Here is an 18,816-nt window from a genome sequence, read left to right on the forward strand (position 1 = left end):
AAAGGGTTTGGGCTCCAGTCATCATCAATCAGTGCGGGTTTCCCTTCCTTCTATGCCGTCCACTTTTGCTTCTGACGATCACTTCTGCTTCTTGCTCTTTTGTCTTTGCTCTCTCTCCTATCTTTGTCCGCATCTCCACGGACATAGTCTGGTGCAAACTTCCACCAAAATGGCAATTCTGGTGATTTCCTCTCATCTGACCCTCCAATCGGGTAGAGGATGTCACTATTTTGTTCTGAGGTGAACTGCCACCAAAATCTCTGCACAGTGACTCTCCCCTGATTGGAGGATGGAGGGCGAAGAAGTCACTTAAAGAGCCGCCACTTTGCACCAGGTTATGTCCTTGGAGATCCGGAACAAGATTGAAGAGAAAAGATAAAAGGTAGAAGATGAACAACAATGCGTGAGTGGTCGGCAGAGAAGATAGGAAAACATTTAGAGAGCGTGAGAGAGAGTGAATGAGAGTGTGAGAGTGAATGAGCGTGAATGTGGGTGCTGCGCAACAAATTTCACTTCAGAATCAAAAATGCCCCTCGATTTTTGTTCAAAGCGAATGGGCAGGGAACGTAATTAGAAAATGAACGGGGCAAAATTGAACCAAAAAATGTGCCTGAATCTTTTTAGCTCATTTACGCATATCTACTAACTAACATCACTCAGTGCAGATTAATATACGGACAGAGTCTGCACTGCTCCCGCACTGACACTAACTCACATCGCTCCGTGTGATAGGATGTTAATCTGACCAATGACTGTCTAGGAAAGGAGCTATCGGGAGTTTGTGAATCTTTTAGATCAATTTGGTGGTTTTTACAATCATAGAAAATATCTCACAGCCAACCATTCCGAAAGTATTTATTGGGGCTCACGTAGCCCCGTTACCAGTATGTAGAATATAATAATCCTTACAGGATGCGTAACCTATCAGATCGCGCGTCCGTGGATATTAGACTTGGGCACTGGCCAACTCTTCATATTCGTCTTCATGTTAGGAATATTCACCTTTGGTTTTTTTTCTTGGAAAGGTGTTAATATGGGGTTAACGCGGTACGCACTACACAGCATCTTTGGCGCCAGAATTTTAAAGGTCCGTACGAGCAATTCTATTGGTCGCCAGCAGGGGCCTCCTCTGCCATCAACTAGGCTGGGGGGGGCAGGGAGATTAACGAAGACGAACACAAAAAATCTTCGTGTTGTGTGTCTGCGTTGTGCTGAAGAGATGGGACGGAGGAGGTTTGTAGAGCACAGAGCTGGGTCAGTTGCAAGAGAGGAGTGGGGGAAATATGTTTAGGGAGGCTAATTCTGGGAGAAAAGAGAGGAGGGGGAGAGAAGAGAGAAGAAGATGCAATAGAAACATTTAAGTACTTAAAAGGATTTAACAAAGAACAGGAGGCATATTTAAAAGGAGGAGTAATGTTGGAACAAGAGGTCATGGTCTAAAACTTGAAGGTCAGAGGCTTACATGTAATGTAAGGATGTTCTCCTTTACTGAGAGGGTAGTAGATAAAAGCTACAGACTCCCACCAGCAGTGGTGGAGGCTAATACAGGAGAGGAATTTAAACAAGTATGGGATATACATATGTTTCTGTATATTGTATATACGTTTCTATAAAATGGGAAGCTTTCTGGGTTTACATTTTTGATAAATCCTCTCTGTGCATTCACAAGGGTGGTAGATAAGTGGGACAGCCTCCCAGCAGAAGTGGTAGAGGGTATTACAGTGAGGGTATTAAATATGCATGGGATAGACATACGGCTCCTGAATCTTACTGCAGGAGAAACGGGTGACTAGATGGGCCAGATGGGGCCGATCTGCCAGCGGGTTCAATACAAAATGTATATTTTATTATTTTATGTGTTGTGATGAGGAGACAGCGATCCTTTTATAGAATTGATGGTTTCTTACCTTCGCAGGGTGCCCAGGAAAGCAGGAACAGCGAGAGAGCGATGCCATGGATCTAAAAGCGCAAAGTTACTGCATTATTACAAATTACACGCTTTTTACATAATTTTACGTTTAGTGCATTTTTGGTGTTTTAGGGATTGTCTCGCGTGTCAGTCTAGGAATCAGAAATTGAGAGTTAACAGAAGGAAATGTGGGGCCACGAGGGCCACGGACAGCCCTGGATTTTGGGCTATCCCAACACAGCTCAGTAAGAAATGCTGAAATGGACTTAATGTCTTTCGTTCCAACAGAGATTCCTGATCTGTCTTCAGCCCCTGAGCTCGGCTTTAGGGTATTAATAGGGTGAGCAGGGGCATTATTTATACAAATGACTTCAGTCTAGCCCTGCAAACCGTTTCATGTTCCTGGATAGCTTTATTCTCATCATAATAAAAGCCATAAAATAGCGGCGCTTTTTAAAATAATTTTATTGGGAAATATTAAAAAAAATGATTCTGGTGCAAAGCCTGGAAAGTGTTGTATTCTGTCATCGTCACCCCTTCTTACCCAGCAGAAAACCTTCATTTCCGAGACAGCCCTCCCTCAAGTCTCCGGATTTTATCTGAATACATAGAAGAGAGAAAGAAAAGATTTAAATAATGGAGCTGTAGCTTCTTTTCATTTGTAAACGATGAGAATAGAACCCAGTGCTAATGAATGTAATCGTCTGCAAGGTTTGTGTTACTATGTTGCATTTAATACAGGAAACTTTTGGCTACAGAGAACTCCATTAAATTTACACTGAATTTGTGTCTGGTTATTTAGGAAATCCTAATGTAATCCGGGAAATAAAGCATCATTTTAATAGAAAATATATTTCTGTGGATTTGAAACATTGAATCAAGGTGAGTTTTTAGACTGGAGTCAAAATACCAGAAACTTTTCATATTTTTATTTTTTCTGTAAAACAGCACTTGTAAGGGCAGTGTATGTGTATATGCATATTAATGGGTAGGTGTGTGTAAAGGCAGTGTGTATGGGCAGGTGTGTGTAAGGGCAATGTATGTGTATATTGGTGTTAATGGGCAGGTGTGTGTAAGGGCAATGTATGTGTATATGTGTGTTTATGGGCAGATGTGTGTAAAGGCAGTGTGTACAGACAGTCACGTGTAATGGCAGTGTATGTGTATATATGTGTTTATGGGCAGGTGTTTGTAAAGGCAGTGTATATGGATATGCATCCATATGCATATCTGTGGACCCCCATCACCACCTACCCCGGCGATCTGCCCCTCACACTGAAGGGCATCACCGGGGCCACCCGATCCGGCCGGTGACGGCACGCGCAATGACGCGATGACGTCACCGCGCAACTTTATTAATAACTGACATTTGTCAGTTAAAGCAGTATGGGGGCATGCTGCATAGATGCCTGTATCTCAGGCATCAAAGCAGCTACAGACCCCCAACATATACCATTGGAAAGCTAATTATCTCAAAAATTATGTTAAAAAAAAGTAAAACAAATGATTTAAACATAAAGTAGTTAAACTTTAAAAAAAAAAAAAGTTTAAGTATTCTAGCTAAATGATCACTGTGATAGCCAATGTTACCACAGCAATCATATAGCTATAAAAAGTCACATTCCCTTTTTAAAAATGGCCGATACACATTTTTAATCCCATGATCCCTTTGATCATGGGGTTAAATTTAGCCAACAGTAGAGGGAGGCAATTTTTGAAATCCTGATGAACTGCAAATATTATTAAAATCAGCCATTTAGCCTGTCCGGTAGGTGAGTAACCATCTCATCGCTGGAGCGCCTTGCATTTTTACTGCAAACCTTTTTTTTCCTGTAAAAGTGATTTTTTTCTCCCTTTACCATCATTTCTTTGGGATTGTAAGGGGAAAGAATGGTGTGTGCTTCTGTGAGTGAATGCATGGAAAGAATGGTGTGTGCTTCTGTGAGTGAATGTATGGAAAGAATGGTGTGTGCTTCTGTGAGTGAATGTATGGAAAGAATGGTGTGTGCTTCTGTGAGTGACTGTATGGAAAGAATGGTGTGTGCTTCTGTGAGTGAATGTATGGAAAGAATGGTGTGTGCTTCTGTGAGCGAATGTATGGAAAGAATGGTGTGTGCTTCTGTGAGTGAATGTATGGAAAGTATGGTGTGTGCTTCTGCGAGTGAATGGAGATATGAAAGGCGTGTGAATGATTAGTAATTAGGGTTGAAGCCTTGACGTGGCATTACTGCTCATGTAGGAAGTTAAATTATGGCACAAAAAGTACACATTTGCAAGAACTACACCCCTTGGCGCATCAAATGAGGGGCTGTATGTGTTTCTAGTACAAACCTGGAGTGCGCAAGACACAAATGAACATGTCGCTATGGTTAGAAAAAACATGTTTTCTAGCCAAAGCGACATATTCCAACATTATTTGTGCACTCAACTTTTGTCCTAGAAATACATGTAGCCCCTCATTTGAAGCTCCAAGGGGCGTAGTTTCTTAAAATGGATGAATTGTCTGAATGAGGGAGAGCATGAGTTAATGTGATTGTGTGTATCATAGATGTATAATTGTGGAAGGGCAAAGATGGCACTAGCAGGATGTTTGAGCCTTGGGGACCGAGATGGCACAGGCAGGGTGTATATGGGACAAAGATGGCAAATCTTATGTGTGTTATCTGGGTGCTGGCCAGGTTCTATGTGGGCAGTGTGGACGCCAGGGCTTGCTTTGGGGTGTGCAACCTGTGATCTATGCCTGTAATTTAGGGGGTTTTAAATATAACTTTAATGCTGTGTTTTTATGTGAATTCCAGTTGATCTATACCTGCAAAGCTGGGTTTCTGTGTTATTCTGTAGATCCATATCTGCTATGCTATGTTTCCATACATTATTTATGTATACCTGCAAATACAGGGTTTGTATATCTTGTTCAGTTGATTAATACCTGCGATGCTGTTTCCATGTATTTATTTGATCTATACCTGCGATGCTACGTTTCATATATTATTATTGTATACCTGCAAATACAGGACTTGTATGTCTGATTCTGTTTATTTGATCTATACCTTCAGTGCTGAGATCACAAGTGAATTGCAATTGATCTATACATGCAAAGCTGGGTTTGTGTGTTAATGTGTTGATCTATACCTGCTATCGGCAGCAGGGTCTAATATTTATTTATTTATTTATATATATATATATAATATAATATATATATATAATATAATATATATATATATATATATATATATCAGCAGCAGGATCTAATATTAGGCCCTGAAATCATTTAGTGCAAAAGTTAAGGCATTGTGTTGTTTAAAGGATTTCAAGGATTAGTCGTACTAAATTGTGGCTTCAGGCTTCCCATGTTGAATGATCAAGTATTGTATTGTCCAATAACAAAAGTATCATTCCATAGCACATTACTTTTGGCTATATATATATATATATATATATATATATATATATATATATATAATGTTTTTTCAGTGGTATGATTTAATGGTGGAAATTATACCAGTTTGACTGTGGTATCTTGTGTGCCCCCCCTATATACTGTTTCTAGAGTCGCCACTGTTCCCATAGGAGAAGCACTTCCACCTTATTCTAGAGAAGCACCTTTTCCCAACACTATACAATCAAAAAGTGCCTTTAGTTCTGTGACTTTCCTAATAAAACTAAGAAAATACAGAAGCTGAGGCAGGTACAGGCTCGGGAGCTGAGGCAGGTACAGGCTCGAGAGCTGAGGCAGGTATAGGCTCGAGAGCTGAGGCAGGTACAGGCTCGAGAGCTGAGGCAGGTACAGGCTCGAGAGCTGAGGCAGGTACAGACTCGGGAGCTGAGGCAGGTACAGGCTCGGGAGCTGAGGCAGGTACAGGCTCGGGAGCTGAGGCAGGTACAGGTACAGGCTCGGGTGCGGGCCCACTGGCAGGTTCAGGCACAGGCTCGGGTGCGGGCCCACTGGCAGGTAAGCCCACAGGCAGGTTCAGGGACAGGTTCAGGCACAGGCAAGGCCCACTGGCAGGGCGGACGGGAACGGAGTACTACCGGGCCAGGCACGAGTACAGGTTCTTGCACGGGTACAAGCTTATGCTCTGGATCAGGCACAAGTACCGGCTCAGGCACGGGTATGGGAACAGGCAGGAACGGGCACAGGCACAGGCACAGAGCAAAGCAGTCCTTCAGCATCAATGCCAAGGCACTGACTGAAGGGCAGGGCTTATAAAGGCAGGGCTTCACTCAGTTCATGAGGCGCAGCTGGACCTGATAATCAGGTTCAGATCACTCCAGAGGGAGGAGGGTGGCCACTAGTGGTAGCAGGAGTATTAGCCTGAACTATAATTCAGCCATGGTTCAGGCAGCAGACAGTGGACCCTGACAGTGTTAATGGGCAGGTGTGTGTAAGGACAGTGTATGTGTTACTGTGTGTTAATGGGTAGGTGTGTATAAGGGCACTGTATGTGTATATAATTGTTAATTGGCAGATGTGTGGAAAGGCTAATTTTAAGATTGATGATCTAAAGTGCAAAATGCCTCAGCCGCTATCTAAAATATACATATTTTTCACAAATAATAATTTTGACACAAAAAAATTAAGTCTATGTTGCTATAACAGCCTGTAATACATAACATAATGAATGAGTTAAAGTGCTAGTGACTTATACAGGCTTCTTGCACAAATAATGAGATAAAGGACGCTTACAACATTAACATTAACGCCCTCCCATATTCCTTTAGCTCACCTCTCCTGCAATACTTTTACTAGTGTGGATGGACACCCTAAATCCCTCTAGATTGTGAGCTCCTGTGCGCAGGGCCCTCCTGACCTGTTGTCAGTTTGTTATGTTACATACTACTTGTTGTGTCCTGTCTACCCATTGTACAGCGCTACAGAATTTGATGGCGCTATATAAACAATAAATAATAAAGTTTGCTAATAAAGTACTGCGTAACGTACAAAAGGCTGGTAATTATAGCAGAGTACTGATGTTGCAAGGGTCAAACTGCTCAAAGTACAAACTGCTTCGACGTCCACCTCAAATGCACATCGCCTCCATATATATAGCAGCATGAAACTTTACAGCTCAAGTTATCATAATTCATAATAAAATACTCAAAAGAAATGTACTTAATCCCATAAAAAAGGGGGGTGGCGGTTGGTATAAGATTATATCAACTGCATTCTACAAAGTATTAATAAACATTGTTACAAACAAAATTTATACCATGAAATTCCTGCAGAAAAGGCAGTATCGGCATTCAGAAGATCGTAAGAACTCAAAGTCTTGGATGAGTCTAAATGGCACCACAGGATAATGGACCCACTAAGCAGGAGTGGCGACGTACACGCAGATGGTGACAGGGGCAGAGGCACAAGAACCAAACAATCCAAGGTCGGGGCAGGCAGCGCAGGTTCAGAATCAATAACAAAGCCGAGGTCGGGGCAGGCAGCGCAGGTTCAGAATCAATAACAAAGCCGAGGTCGGGGCAGGCAGCGTAGGAGCGAAGGTCAGGAACAATAGCCGAGGTCTGGTACACTGAAATCAGGTAGCCTTGGTACAGGAGTCACCCGATCACTGCAGACACTGCATGGAGAGGACGCGCGAGCGGCACCTCGGGAGGGCCGCCCATCCGAGACGGGACGTCGCGGGATCCCGGCCAGACAGGTAGGTGTAACAGGTGGACCCGACACATCTCCTCCTGACCTAATATTTTGCATGTGTTCACCAATTCCGACATGTAGTAGGGTCTCATAATGTTATGTCTGATCGGTGCTCCCTACTGCCCCGCAGCACGTTCAGTGTATGGATGGCGGCTAAGAATAGATACAGACCCGTAACTGTCCCATTTCCAACTTTGTTTTCGATTTAAGATCTTATAAAGCTTCCCCATTAGATCCGTATATCTGTACCCCCGATGTCTCTCCCCCCCTGCTCCCTCCTGTAATATATACTACAATATGTATGTATGTTTTTTTTGCCTGTAGAGTTATGTGTCTGTCTCTGTGATTTCAGTTTGTGGGACTCTGTCGCTGCTTAGTGAATCTCTCTCTCCCAGACTTTTATTTCTCTTACCGTACTGAGGGTTTCTTCAGAAATGTCTCTTTGCTTTGGTTGTCTCTTTCTTCTGGCTTCTGTGCGGGTAACTGTAATGGGTTCACCAAGAGAGCTGTAGTAACTCCCAGAGATCACCCACATTTATCCTCCTCTTGTCCCCGGAATCACTTCCAGCACCAGTCAGCATGCGCGACTTGGAGCCCTGCTATGTGTACCCAATAAGTAGACACAACTATCTTGAATTGAGTACAGCAGGAATGAACAGTTTCCTGCTGTCATAGACTGATATAGCCACAGAACTTCATTAACATAGATTAATGATAAACAGGTACATGTAGACAACATAACCCCTGGCAGCAATCCTATCGATGGGACTAATCAGGGCCGGCCCAAGACATAATGCCGTCTGGGGCGAAGTTTAAAATGTCGCCCCTCCCCCGCCAGGGGTCATTATCTACACTTCCTCCCTATTATCTATCCTTCCTCTCCCTCCCTATTATCTACCCTTCCTCCCTCCCTATTATCTACCCTATCCCCCTCTTTGCACTTACCTTGCAGCAGTCCTGCGGCGAGTCTCCCTGCTCTGCCACGGTGCGCACTGCTTTACTGCTGAGGTCATTTTCCGGCACTCAGCATTACAAGCCGGCAGCGAGACCGAGCTAGAGGACTGGCAGAGGGGAGAGAGCGCTTGGGGCGGCAAAGTGCCGCCTCTTCAAAAGTGCCGCCTGGAGCAATTGCCCCACTCTGCTCCATGGTAGGGCCGGCCCAGGGATTAATTAAAAACGGAGTTCCTGCCTGTGCTATCTCTGTTTGACAGCCAGGCTGGAGCCATCTCTGAGTACCTTGGGCCCCTGTATGGCAGCTCATTCTGTCACATATCTCCCCTTTTAAAAAGAAGACCGAACTGGGACCAGACCCCAACCGGGTCTGCATCCAGTTCAGTCGGGGAGCACAGCTCCGTCGCTCCTAGAGTTGTGGATGCAGGGGGCTGGCAAGAGGCACCCGTCCCACTAACCAGTACTGGGGTGCACTTAGAGACTGGGGAGTTCGGGTCCCAGACGAGGACAACAGTCCCAGTCGCCAGAGCAGGGAGTGTCCATAATCTGCGGGTAGCAGGCCTGCTTTCAGTCCTCTCCAGGGGCCCTGTTCCATCACACACTCCATCACTCTAGGCAGGTTACCTGCTCTGGAGGAACATCAATGAAGTCTGAGGCGGGGAGACTGCTTATATCACCCTGCAGGCTGTCGCCAAACTTAAAGATCATTTGCTGCGAGCAGGTAACTCCTTTCCTGTGCAAGCAGCACGCCTTTTTTACAGCAAGCAGGTAATAGAGGAAAAGGGACGGTGAGGTGTATGAATGAGCTAGCTATAAGAATGAAACATGACATATCTCTAGAATCGACTTCCACCGAACCCATTCCCTCTAGATTGTAAGCTTGCGAGCCGAGTCTCTCCACCGAATGTATCGGTTTGTCTTAGTCCGTTAATTCTCGTCTTGTCGGACCCCTTCAATATATGGATTCTATTAAGCGCTGCGTAAACTGTTGGCGCTATATAAATAAAAGATGATAATAATAATAATAGTAATAATGACGGGTTATGGAGGATGAATGAATTCATAATAGGTACTGTCAAGGGGTATTCAGAGTAATGGGAGTGAAAGGGTTAACGTATTAGACCATGGACTGAGAGGGTTAAAGTGCTGGATCATGGAGGGTAATAGGGGTGACCACGAAGGTGCACCATGTTGCACGCACAGGGCAGATGTTTCGGGGCACATCCATGTTATCCCCACGATTTTGTTGAGGTTTTTTTTTTTTTTTTTTAATTCTCTCATTTCGGGATCCGACGCAAATTATAGATTTTTTTTCCAGCACAAGTCCTTTCTTTTGAAACCATATTCATACGAATTGTATAAATCGTGTGCATCCTGTCAGCTTTTGATCTCAAATAGTTGTACATCCATACGGTGTCGCCCCGAACAATATCCAGGCGAGGGCTGGCAGCCTTCGGCCGGGGGGGGGTCCATTGCATCCACAATTTACTGCCACTAATCCTTTTCTATAAGAAATAACACAAAACCTTCGCATCACCCCGCTGGGTCTTGCTTCCCCTGGGCGGAACAAGAGACGTTGCAACGCACAGGTAAGCAGCAGGGCCCCTGTGGAAGTGAGTGCGAGAGTTGCGACCCCTGCGATCGCGGTTGCTGCGGGTTTTTGTCCCGCATTAAAGACGGCCTTGATGCCGCATCGGCCCTTTTGTTTCTATTCAGGGCAATTGCCCCCCCCCATCCCAGCCCCTGACTATCTGTGTATGCATATGTATGTGTGTGTGTGTGATGATAAGTGCACTTTAACCCTTCCTATGCCTCTCTATATCAGGCCACAGGACGCGGACAGAAGCAGCTTCCATGGCAGAAGATTTCTCTTTATCCTGCTTTACGTGGAAGGTAATTGGTTATTTGCGGACGTTCCGTTTGCTGAGAGTTATACTAATTGAGAACAAAGGGCAGCAGGCTGGGCCATTGTCCATCAGCGGGACAGTATGGGGACGGGGACTGTTGTATAAAAGTGGATTGTGTAAATGAGATAGGTATTTAACTTTGCCTTTAGGGCCAGGTCTGCATTACTCGCTTCTTGTGCGCAATAGCAGCTGGGGGGGGTGGCCCCGCTTCCTATCTGTTTACCGGGGGGTACGGCTAGTGGGCTAGTGGAGCTCCTAGCTTGGCCCTCGGAGCCGCTTGTCACATCAGATGTGGGTCGATCTGGACTGTGAGTGCACGGTGACTCCGCAGCGCTCCTCGAGGAGAGGGAATGCCGCGTTATACGGGGACTCCTTGTTTTATGTGTGTAATAAATGAAAGAGACTTCATTCTCCACAACTCGCGTTGTCTCGTAGTGTTTATTGTTTAAAGTTGAGAACCATGCGAGGGTAAATGGTGGGGCATATGCACCTTATGTGCCCTCAAGTCACAGAAGTAAGACAACGTGGAGGATCAGCAAGCACTCGCACCATGCAGCCAGCGGTTAGAACGCAGGAAAAAAACAATGTAACCCCGTGCCCTCGTGGAACCGACAAACAGATGTATCTACAACTGGTAACACTAACAGTAATAAGAGGGTATTTAGTATTTGACAGTCTAACCACCTGGGAGGTTGGGAAGTGCTGTCTAACACGGTGTGCAGCGTCTGTCTGCATTCTCTGTATGTCTCATATACTGCTGAGCTCTCTAACTCTCTCACACTAACAAGAGATGAGCCTTCAGTACAATTACCGGCTCTGCTAAACAATCTTTATTGCCTTTATAGTCGTCCTCGTCAATCCCACTTGCTCCTCCTTCGCTGCTTTGAATCCAGCCTCGGATCCACCGTTCCAACCTGCCTCTGTCCCCACACCTTCCGTACTAACACAAACTACCACAATCCCTCCAATCTAAAACCCGTCCATCGCAACGCCGGCACCCCCTTTCTTCTGCGCCCTCCGGAATGCACGTTCCGTGTGCAATAAACTCACTGCTCTCCACGACCGCCGATTAGATTGTAAGCTCCCGGGAGTGGGACCCTCTCCTCCTTTTGCACCAATCTGTTAAGGCGCAGACAAGTTGTTTGGAGGCAATGATAGCTCAGACCAGCTGTTGAAGTTAGGGGCCCCGGGCAGTTTTCGCACCAGGGACCTGTGGTTTCTAGTTACACCCCTGGGAATCATATACTGTATAAACACTCAAAGAGGCACAGGCCACTTTCCATCCCAGTGCCACTATCTGGGAGTTAATTCTGCTGATACCCATCCATTCACCATCAGGAACTAATCTATCATCTCTCTTCTCTCATCTACAGGCATTCCACCGTGTGCCTTACCCTGTCTGCATTCTACCTCATTGCTGACTCCACCTGTTTAACTAATTAATTATTTATTAAGGTATTCCACCCTTAGCATCTGTATCAACCCTTTGATCTGTCTATATTGCATTATTAGTACCCTGCTAGTTATAGTCCCCTCTCCCCATGTGTCTGTGATTTTATTGCGGGGTAATTAATCAATATGTAAATACCTATATCAGTAGTGACATTGGAGGCACAAAACTCTTAGAGGCACCGGCCACGTTCCATCCAGGTGCCAATTTTTCACTAAGTGCCACTATCTGGGAGTTGACCAAGGAGGACAACGAGGAAGGACACAGAGGAACCGGCAGACTCCCTGCAATCAATACTCCACAGAACTGCCTGATTTGTCACGTGCTGCCTCCTGCTGGCTGTGTTTGCTCCACTTTCATTCTATTCCCATCACCATTCTTCTCCAATTACCATGTTCAGAATCCTCTTGTTCCTCCTTTCTCTCTCCTCTGTTGTTTGTAAAATCATTATCTCTCTCCAGCCACCAGCTACCCCTCACTATGTCTGCATTGCACCTTCATTACTTTCTTCTCCCCTTCTCTCATCCCAAGCACTTCTCAACTTCACCTCCTCCCTTCCCCCACCTCCCCTCACCTCCCCTCACCTCCCCTCACCCCCAGAAATCTCTCCGCTCACACAAGTCCTATTCCCACCTCCTCTCACTCTCTATTCTACTTCTTCTAGCAGCTGGGGATATCTACTTGTACCTACTTGTACTTTTCAACCTATTCCCTTTGCCCCATCACTCTCCTTTCTCCTCATTTGAAGTCCATGCTATCCGACTATTTCATCCCATCTCCATACGCATTGCTGTTATATATCGGCCCCCCCTGGCCCGGCTAACATCTTTCTTGATCACTTCTCCTCGTGGCTTCCTCTCTTCCTCTCCTCTGGTGTTCCTTCTTTTGTCCTTGGGGATTTCATCAATCAATTTACTCCCCCTCCTCTCTCCAATCTCTAACATGTCGTGCCCTAACACCGCTACCCCTGTCTATAATGCCGCTCTCATATCTGCTCTTGAACACGTAGCACCAGTTACTACTCGCTCCTCACGATGTTCACGTTTCCAACCCTGGCACACGACTGTAACCCGACAGCTACGACGATGTTCCCGCGCTGCAGAACGTAGTTGGCGAAAGTCTAATTCCATGTCTGACTTTCTGCACCATAAATGAATGCTACGTTCCTACTACTCTGCTCTCCACCCTGCTAAAGAAAACTACCTCACCTCCCTCATCTCCTCCCTATCTTGCAACCATAAACAACTCTTTAATACTTTCAATTCCCTGCTTTGACCATCCCTACTACCCCTTCTTCCACTAACCTTTGCCACATTCTTAAATCATAAAATTCAAACAATCCGATATGACGTATCTGTACAGTCACAAGGCTGCCCTCACCCTCCCTCTGACTACGCGCCCTCCTACCCACTGGCCTCTTCTCCCTTCCCTACATTAACTCATTTCTCTCCTGTCACTGAAGAGGAGGTACATGCACTTCTTCTTTCCGCTTGTCCAACCACACGCCCCCCTGACCCCATCCCTTCCCAAAATAATAATAATGATAATAAAGAACTTTGTCATTATTATAATATCAATACTGTTATGAAGTCTTAGAATCTTGCTTATTTACTAATATTTATTAGTTTTAGCTGTCGAAGACCTAGATCTTATTCTTTAGATTTGATGTTGGTTGTCACTTATGGTTGTCTTATCACGTGGTCTGTATTTTTATTCACGTATTGAATTTAAGATTTAATATATTTGGCAAAATCGCTTTATTTAGATTTTTAACATATATTGCTAGGTTGAAAAATTTGTTTTAACACTTATTGAAAAAAAGTTTTTTTTGGTGACCGTATAGAAAACCACTTTTAATAAAATCACAACTGTCAGTCTGAAAAACCACAGGGCCCTTGGGGCTAGACTCAGCTGCTTGATTACCACAAAAAAATACATAGTAAAACATATAAAAATATAACACTCCTGATCAATATTGGTACACGGTTCAGGCTTAATGAGTATAAAGTCCCATATAAGAAAAACCTATTTTTATTTGTATCCAACTAAAAAAGACTTTGTACCAATTGTCGTGCTTGTGTTTAAACACACTATTATATTGGACACTGTTCAGACACTGGCTGCTAAGCCGGCAGCAACTGTGAAAGTTTGGGAGGCACTTTTTGCCTGTATGCTGATTGACTGCGGAATCCATGCGAACGCCCAGCGAATATAATCACTGAGTTGGTCTGTGTTTGCGATATCGGCCGGAACGTCCTTCATACAGTTAACAACTGACGGATATCATCCGACTATTACGTCAGACGCCGGTGATTGCCAGTGCGCTCGCCTGTGTGAGAGGCTACTTTCCATCCAGACAAGGCCCGACAATGGAGCCGAGTGGGGAAACCGCTCCAGGCGCCGAGTGGTTTTCGCTTACCAAGCTGTCAGTACCCACTCGGTGCCCCTCTCTCTCCTCTGCGAGCCCTCTAGCTCGGTCTCGGTGCCAGCTTGTAATGCTGAGTTCCGCAAGATTACCTCATTTCCGGCGCTCAGCATTACAAGCCAGCACCGAGACCGAACAGGGAGACTCGCCACAGGACTGCTGAAAGGTAAGTTCAAGGGGGGTAGATAATGGGGGGGCGGCAGGGACAGAGGGAGAGGAAGGGTAGATAAGGGGGGGTAGATAATGGGGGGAGGGTAGATAATGGGGGGGCGGCAGGGACGGTGGGAGAGGAAGGGTAGATAAGGGGGGGGCATTTTAAAATTCGCCCCAGGCAGCATTTTGCCTTGGGCCGGCCCTGCATCCAGAGCCATATTTGTTGGAGCGTTGCACTGGAAAAGATCTGCTGGCGACAAAAATCCAGTCTAACATCAGATGGTGAGCGGTACGCAGTGGCGTCAGCAGGGGGGGGCCAGAGGGGGCCATGGCCCCCCCTACAGCATGCTGTGCCCCCCCCGTGTGCCCCCCCAATTGAAACGCCGCCTTTTTTTTTTTTTAAGACGCGGAGGCAGTACATTAAACGGCCGCGCAGCCGCCCATTTAATGCCGGCACACCATTGCAGCCGATGTGGCTGCGAGTCTTAAATCGTCAATGTGATGGCCGCTCAAGGGGGCGGAGTCACAAGGAACAGTTCCTCGTGACAGGTAGAAGAGCACGTTGGAGGACAGTATACTAGATAAAGAGTCACCTTTGTTGCAAAACGTAAGTATTAAAAAAAATAAAAAAGTTGGGGTAATAGGAGGAAGTGGAGCCATATTCAAAGGGGGGGCTGCATTGGGACAACAATTAAATACATAATGGGGGTGGCTAGGGGGTACACAACAGGGTGGTTGGGGCACCACATAAATCAATAAACAAAGGTGGGGGGGTTGGTTGGCTGGGTTCAATATACATGGGTCATTAACAATGCAAAGGGGGGCATCAATACACAAGAGAGGGGGGCTGGCTGGGGACATCACATAAATCAATACACAAGGGTGTTGGGGCATAATGTACAAAGGGGGCTGGCTGGGGGCACAAATCCACATGGGGGAAAAACAAACAAACAGCAAACCAGTGTGGAAAGCATTTTGGATGTGATTGGAGGTAGGTGTGGCAAGACCTTTCTTGGTGTGTGTGTGTTTGGCTGTCTGTGTGGCAGAGCCTGTCCTGGTGTGTGTGTGTGTGTGGGTTTGGGTGTCAGTGTGGCAGAGCTTGTCCTGGTGTGTGTGTGTTTGGAGGTAGGTGTGGCAGAACCTGTCCTGGTGTGTATGTGTTTGGCTGTCTGTGTGGCAGAGCTTGTCCTGGTGTGTGTGTGTGTGTGTGTGTGTTTGGGTGTCGGTGTGGCAGAGCCTGTCCTGGTGTGTGTTTGTGTGGGTGTTGATTTGGCAGGGCCTGTTCTGGTGTGTGTGTGTATGGCTGTCTGTGTGGCAGAGCCTGCCCTGGTGTGTGTGTGTTTGGGGGTAAGTGTGGCAGAACCTGTCCTGGTGTGTGTGTGTTTGGCTGTCTGTGTGGCAGACCCTGTCCTGGTGTGTGTGTGTGTGTGTGTGTGTGTGTGTGTGTTTGGGTGTCGGTGTGGCAGAGCCTGTCCTGGTGTGTGTGTGTGTGTGTGTTGATTTGGCAGAGCCTGTTCTGGTGTGTGTGTATGGCTGTCTGTGTGGCAGAGCCTGCTCTGGTGTGTGTGTGTGTGTGTGTGTGTGTGTTTGGGTGTCGGTGTGGCAGAGCCTGTCCTGGTGTGTGTGTGTCTGGGTGTCAGCGTGGCAGTGCCTGTCCTGGTATCTGTGTGGCAGAGCCTGTCCTGGTGTGTGTGTTTGGGTGTTGTGTTGCAGAGCCTGTACTGGTGTCAGGGCGGGCTGTTTGGGGACAAAATTGGCTCACTCTCGACTGTAATTTGTTAATGTTATCTTGGTGCTGGTCGGGTTCTATGTGGGCAGTGTGGACACCAGGGCTGGTGAGCTGCATCCTGTGAGCTATGCTGTAATTTAGGGGGTTTTATCTTTACTGTTAATGCTTAGTTGTTATGTGATTTCCAGTTGATCTGTACCTGCATAGCTGGGTTTGTGTGTCATTCTGTTGATCTGTATCTGCTATGCTATGCTTCCATACATTATTTATGTATACCTGCAAATACAGGGTTTGTATTTCTTATTCTGTTGTGTTGTTTATTTGATCTATACCTGAACTACAGGGTGTAAGTAAAAGAGCGGAATGGTTTAGTGAATGAGGGGACAAAGGGATGATTACAGGGGAGAGGACCTCTCAATGTCATGGTACAGTCAGAAGGACTGACTCTCACTGTCTTCCCCTGATCTGCAGTCAGTGAAGCAAATATATTTTTTTGGTGTGGTAGCGGAGGGAGTGATTGCATGCAAGGGAGCATTGAGCGGGGCCCAAGGAAATGCTTGGGTAGGGTCCAATTTTTTCACTATAAAATATATTGGCAACAGGGTCTAATATTTTTATATATATATATATATATATATATATATATATATATATAAATATATATATATATATATTGGCAGCAGGGGCAAATATTTATATTTTTATTGGCGGCAGGGGCAAATATGTATCTATGTTTTGGCAGCAGGGTTTAATATTTATATATATTGGCAGCAGGGTTTAATATTTATATATATATTGGCAGCAGGGTCTAATATTAATATATATCGGCAGCAGGGTATAATATAAGTATATATCCGCAGCGGGGGCTAATAATAATATATATCCGCAGCAGGGGCTAATATTAATATATATCGGAAGCAGGGTGTAATATTTCTATATAACGGCAGCAGGGTCTAATATTTATATATATATATATTGGCAGCAGGGGCTAATATTAAAGAATGAAAAATAACTGCAAGTTCAGCTGTTCTTTTAAAATCATATTTCAATCACTTCAAAGAGATAAGTACATATAATGTAGTTAAAAATGCATGTCTAACGCATATATATATATATATATATTATATGTCCCGTTTTATAATTGGCCCCCCTACTTTGGTCCCTGGCCCCCCATGTGCCCCCCCTAAATATGAAAGCTGGAGACGCCACTGGCGGTACGATGTACCACCTTTTATGATCCGTTAAGAAAAACAGCATCTGTTTTACCAAATAAGTCACCGGCCAGTGATTCTATAAAGACATCGCGCTTACTGCCTACCCCAAGGGATCCGCACCGTACTGAATGTTTGAGGACATCTTTCTACAGATATTTTACCAGCAGCACGATGTTTTGAAGTATTCAGTGCTGAAACATTGTTGTTACAAATTCATGTTGCAGGACAATTACTACAAATTATATTTTAGTTGGATACAATTTTTTATAGGTTTTTCTTATATGGGACTTTATACTCATTAAGCCTGAACCGTGTACCAATATTGATCAGGAGTGTTATATTATTATATGTTTTACTATATCTATTTTTTGGTATTTTTTTCTGTCTATTATTTTTGTGGTAATCAAGCAACTGAGTCTAGCCACAAGGGCCCTGTGGTTTCTAAGGCTAGGTTTCCACTTGGGTTTTTGTCCGGCGTTTTTTTCTTGATGAAAAACGCCAGGAAAACTGCCAAGAAAACTGCCGCTGCATTTACCTGCGTTTTGGCGTTTTTTCTGCAGTTTTTTCTGGCGTTTTAGCCTTTCTGTGGAAATTGCTTTTTTTGACCTTAGGCAGTTTTTCCAGCCTTTACAAGTTAGAAGTTTCACCCAGCTAAAAGGGATTAGGATAAATGGCAAGTATCTGCCCTCTCCTGATGTCATTTACTTGGTAGACCCTTTTGTCTCTTTTCTGTGGTTTGTAAGGCATGCTTTATTCCGAATGTCTGCTCCTCTGGGAAGATTGGCCCAAATGATGGTGCAAATTGTTTGCTGTTGCTTTTGGCACGCAGGATCCGGTCGCGTATGTTTGTTTGTAATGGCATGTTTGTTCCAAATGGTGTAAAATTCAATATGAACCAGTCCAGGACTTTGTTTTGTGTGAAACTGTTTGTTTTCAGCCTATTTCTCGTAGGACACACAGATACTGGGTCCATCCTCTGCATTGTAACTGTGGAAAAAACGCCATAAAAAACGCCAAGGCAATAAACCCACATGGCTTTTTCATGGCGTTTTTTCTCTCCCATAGACTTCTATTGGAGAAAAAAAGCCAAGATTTCTTGCAAAAAACGCCAGAGTGTCAACATGCTGCAGTTTTGAAAAACTGCCACAGAGCCCAAAAAAGCAGAAAAACGCCAAAGAGGACTGAAAAAACGACAGACAGAAAAACGCCAAGTGGAAATGGCATTTTGCGATTTCCTATTGAATTACAGCTAACATCTGGCTGCATGCGTTTTTCACAAAAAAACGCCAGGTGGCGCTATTGGCGTTTTTATAGGCGTTTTTAGCAAAAAAAAACCCAATGGAAACCAAGCCTTAAAGTGGTTTTTATACGGCCACACATATTTCTAGATTTCCCTAAACTGCTATTTCCAAATGTCATTGTGGTTTACTG

Source organism: Spea bombifrons, chromosome 2 (assembly GCF_027358695.1).
Source record: "Spea bombifrons isolate aSpeBom1 chromosome 2, aSpeBom1.2.pri, whole genome shotgun sequence".
Taxonomy (NCBI): Eukaryota; Metazoa; Chordata; class Amphibia; order Anura; family Pelobatidae; genus Spea; species Spea bombifrons.